General features: G+C 28.0%; 1 pseudogene; it reads left to right on the top strand.

Moving 5' to 3' along the window:
* The first annotated feature begins 2777 nt into the window (after window positions 1-2777).
* LOC149144865 (uncharacterized) lies at window positions 2778-3287 on the top strand (annotated as a pseudogene).
* The last annotated feature ends 1802 nt before the right edge of the window (window positions 3288-5089 follow it).

The following is a 5089-nucleotide window of genomic DNA, read 5'->3' as shown; positions in this document are numbered from 1 at the left end:
GATGAGATGACCTATACACCTTAAGATAATTTTGGCCCTTCATTTATGGTAATGATCATAAATTTTGATTTCTATTAACATTTTGTATAAGCACATAAGTCTTAAACTATGTTTTAACTTTTTGACATTTTATGATTGAATTGTTCTAGTTTGACATATTATGATTCTTAGTTACTTTTATTGCATTGTTTTATAAGTTTTAAAGGTGTTTATTTTACAAGTAACATTGTTTTTTAACTATAATACAAAATGAGCATGAAGTAAATGATCTAAATTCATATTTGAATCTTAAATTGGATATCAAAGTTTGTAGACATCTACAAAAAGACCCTTTAGGAGTGGTATCAATGTTTGTAGATGACATGCACATTTTCAAATAGATATATTCAATGTTTTAGACATAAATTTCATGGTATTTAGAGATCACTTAAATCATATTTTTAATATTCAATATCTCAATTTTTACATTGAACTCTAGCTTTGTGTGTTGTGACTCATATTATTAGATTTTACTTTTACATATTTTTCTAGTATGCAATAATAATTAATTTGATGCATTTTGATCCTCATTATTTCTAAGCCGTTTTAGAGAGAAGAGGTCTATAACATTTTAAATATGAGAAATTAACATTGGAAATATGTAAACAAAAATATCCTTGTTAGGGAAAGATTTAATGAATTTTCATATAATGATTATTTTTTTTTTTTTTTTTTTCTAAATTAAGTATTTGTTAGATGTATAATTGTCAAATTGAGGCTTCTGTGATCCATATCAATTTATGAGAGATTTTTCAATGTAAATCACATAGAATATCATTTGTCGACGCCTTTTGAACCAACTAGTGTGGTTCATCGTCAGGACAAGTTGAAGAAATAGATCTAGCTATGCAATTTAAATAGTATGAGCAGAGACCCCCAACGGCTATCTTATCCAACGGCTAATTTTGACTATGGGACCAGAATTAAAAAGTCAAAATAATATAGTTATATTCGATGACCATTCTTTTAAAATATATGAAATTTTTATATAAATAAAATAATTAAATAGGTGTTAACATTACTAGTTAGTCAAAAGTTTAATAAAAATGTAAGTTATAAGAAATATTATAATACAATATACATAGGGTATAGAATAATAGTTAGTGAGAATAAAATAAAAAGGAAAAAATAATAGAAATATAAATGAACCAAGCTAGTAAGGGTAAAAGTTAGTTGAAAAGACAAATTAATCAAAATAAAAGAGGAAAAACAAATACATAAAAATAAAAATAAAAACAATAAAATAAAGCTAATAAAGGTACAAGTTAGTTTAAAAATTAAAAATAAATAAATAAATACATAAATAAAACTAAAACTTAGGAAAAACTCAGAAGGAGGTTAGTCAAGGTTAGTTTAAAAATAAAAATACATAAAAATAAATAAATAAAAATAATAATAATAATAAAATAATAAAAATCAAAATATATAAAAGAGAACAGAGCTAAGGTAAAAGATAGTTGAAAAAGGAATAAAAATAATAAATAGATCATTATACTGGAAATAAAATAAAATAAAAATAAAAATAAATAAATAAATAAGTAAGTAAAATAAAATAAATATAAATAAATAAATAAAAATAAAATAAATTATAAAATAAAATCAAATAAAAATAAAATAAATAAATTAATAAATTAATTAATTAATAAAAATAAATTAAATAAATAAATAAAAATAAAATAAATTAAAAAATAAAGTAAAATAAAAATAAAATAAATAAACTAATTAATTAAAAATAAATAAATAAATAAATAATAATAATAATAAGTATATATAAATAAGTATATGAATAGGAAATAAAAATAAAACAGAGAGAACTACAAAAAATAAAAAGGAGGAGGGACAGAGCAAAACGGATCAACCTTAGGAGGAACGAAGGCTTCAGGGGAACACAGAAAGCAAGCACAAAGCTAAAAGGGGGGGAGGAGAAAGACTAAGACGACAGGGCAGGGATCCAACAACTACTGATTTTCCCACTGTCATCTCTATTGAGATTATTAGGCTTTCTTTCAATCTCAATAGCTTCCCTGAATTTACGATGATGGAAATGAGCAACCTTAGCAACAACCTTGGCCTCCTCAATACAAACATGATGCTTGGTCTTTTAGATTATTAGGCCTTCTTTCAATCTCAATAGCTTCCATGAATTTACGATGATGGAAATGAGCAACCTTAGCAACAACCTTGACCTCCTCAATACAAACATGATGCTTGGTCTTTTCCACATGCTCTGCTAATGCTGAAGACTTGGTTCTTTCATGTCTTAGGTCAGCTGCATGTTCGCTTATCCTCTGATGGATGGAGCGTCATGTTTCCCCCATATAGGGGGTTCCACAAGAACAAGGGATCAAGTAGACACCCTTCATGTCCATAGAGTCAACAAGATCTTTCACCGATCGAAAAGATTTACAAATGTCAAATTTTTTCCATATTAAATTTTATAGGATCGAATTTTTTCCGTATCCAATAAATTCGAATTTATTCGAATTTAATAACCATAGTTTAAACTTATTGGAATAGTCTAACTATTCCACCTTTCACCCTTTGGTTTTTGTGCCCTCCCCTCGCTGACTAACTTACTCCGACAACTTTGAATTTCTCCTTGACGCTCGCTGTCTGTCTCGTTGAGGTGTCGGGTCCCACCGTTTGTCAACGTCTGTTGTTTGACACCCATCCACCATCATCCATACCATGCCATGGATCCATTGAATTCAACATCATTTAGATAAATTTGAAATTTGAATCCCGTCATTCTTGCTACATCATCTCGTATGTTCCATGTCAAGGTTATGGTTGCAGGTGTTCTGTATGGTTTTGGAAAAAGTGGTTTTGGTTTCAGATCAGATCTGGGCACTCAGGCTATGTAAGCTTTCTTTACAACATTATAACCGATTTATACCATATTTTATGATATGAACTCTTCTTTCAAAATCAGGGCTAAATCTGAGAAATGAACTCGAATTTAGCAATAGGGTTACTGATTCCAATATATTTTTCTTGGTTCCATTGCAGGCGAGGATACAACGTTGTCGCAGCCAATGTAGATTTCTCAGCGGGATCAATTTGGGCAGACGCAAAACGAACAAATGATAAAGCTGCTGCATGTTGCAGGTTATACATAGACGTCTTGGATGCCAGATCCTGTAACCAGTTACTATATGCCGGAAGACCATTTTGGTGAACTCACTGAAGTTGGGGAACATAGATTGAATGTTAAGGCCCATTCAACTACTCAAAGGGAAGCAAATTGACTATGTTCAAATCATATGAATTAAATAGAATTTCCTCATTTTATTTAAATATGAATTTCCTCATTCATATGAATTAAATAGAATTGAGTTCTAATTTGTATATGGTGAGGTAATTTTTTTTAATTCAATGGGTTTGTATAAATTAAACAATTCAAGTACGAGACACAAGGCATTTACTGTGTTATATTCTATGTAAATCAGCAATAGAAATCAATTATGTGCTGTGGTTAGCTTTTTATTCGCATTAGAATGGATTTTTTTTTCTTCCTTATGTGTATTTCATTTCATATGCGCTTGGCTTTCTATTTGTATTCCATTTTTCCCTGATGGAAATTTCATTTCATTTTATTGAACAACCGGTTGTTTCAATAAGTATATTAGGAATTAGAAATTTATTTCATGGAACATTGGTTTTTTTTCCTAAATATATTAGGAATTAGAAATTTATGTTTAATTTATCATGGCATAATGAGGATTCTTGTTGAGCAAAGACATTTCCAAGAAACCTTGACTTCAGTATGAACAAATGTTGTTGTTCAGAGAGTTTGACTATTCAACTTAACAAGTTTGTTGGAGGACCCACCATACTATTGTTGAGAGAGTTGTTGCAATTGTTGAAACTACATTGAGGCTACTCCATGTTGTAGTGGTGAGAACTCTCTTCTACTTTGTCACAATCTTTGTTCGTTGTTGAAACTACTTTTGGGCTACTCAATAGTAACAACTCTCTTGTACTTTGTGGTAACTCCTCTATAGTTTGTTTTAGAGTTGTTGCTAAAACAGAGTATTGTATATTACTATTAATATTTATAGAAACTATTTATAATACATGTATAAAAGCTCCTTTTAATTCTTTTAATATAAAATATGTATGAACTTTTATGAATACTTTCAAAAATGTTATCATATTTTATAATGCAACAATTTTATGATATTTATCGTTATCTTTATTTTTCATTATTGAAATAAAAGACAACATGAAAGTTTTATTAGTATTTTTTACTTCTTATTAGAATTTTAATCATAATAAAAATTTTACTTATTAAAAAATTTGTGCTAAAATAAATTTAGAAATTTTAAATTTTTTCATTAATAAACTATTGAAATTATTAATTGGCTTCTTCGTAAGATTATTATCTCTATATTTTATTCTTTAATTAGTTCTATGCATAACTGATGTCTATTAGGTGCAATGAGGGGCCCATAACACACACTAATTATGCATGGAAGGGTAAACATATTTCACATTGAATTATTTTGGCTCCAACACACATTCCTCCATGATAATATTTCCAAATGGTTCCAAGAATCCCCATTAGGTAATGACACAATTATGCATCACTTTTACAACCAATTAAGATACCTCTAAGCTTTCTTGAAATAGTGGAATAAGCAAGAATTTGGGGATATTTTATCCATCACTTTTACAACCAATTAAGATACCTCAAAGCTTTCTTGAAATAGTGGAATAAACAAGAATTTGGGGTTGTTTTTATTTAAGAAATATTTCACAACACAAATGGAACATATTCAACAAAGAATACTTCCCAAAAGGAGAATGATTGAATATTGAATAATTCCCAAGAGAAAAATTATTGAATATTGAATAAGGAACAAAGAATATTGAAAATTTTATTTTCTTTGGCTTCTAATAATAACAAATTTGATCATAACCTTAGTATATCTATTTTATATATGATCTACATCTAAAAATAAGAATACAATAAAAGTTTTGTTTCCTTTTTTTTAACATTTCCACATTTCGTGTGCAAAATGTAAAATGTAAAGTGTGTAGTTTTTCT

Source organism: Pinus tabuliformis, chromosome X, assembly GCF_031772625.1.
Source record: "Pinus tabuliformis cultivar Carrire ecotype Pingquan chromosome X, CPIR1, whole genome shotgun sequence".
In the NCBI taxonomy this organism is placed as follows: domain Eukaryota; kingdom Viridiplantae; phylum Streptophyta; class Pinopsida; order Pinales; family Pinaceae; genus Pinus; species Pinus tabuliformis.
The sequence above is the reverse complement of the archived record's forward strand: the minus strand, read 5'-3'. Positions and strand labels throughout refer to the sequence as shown.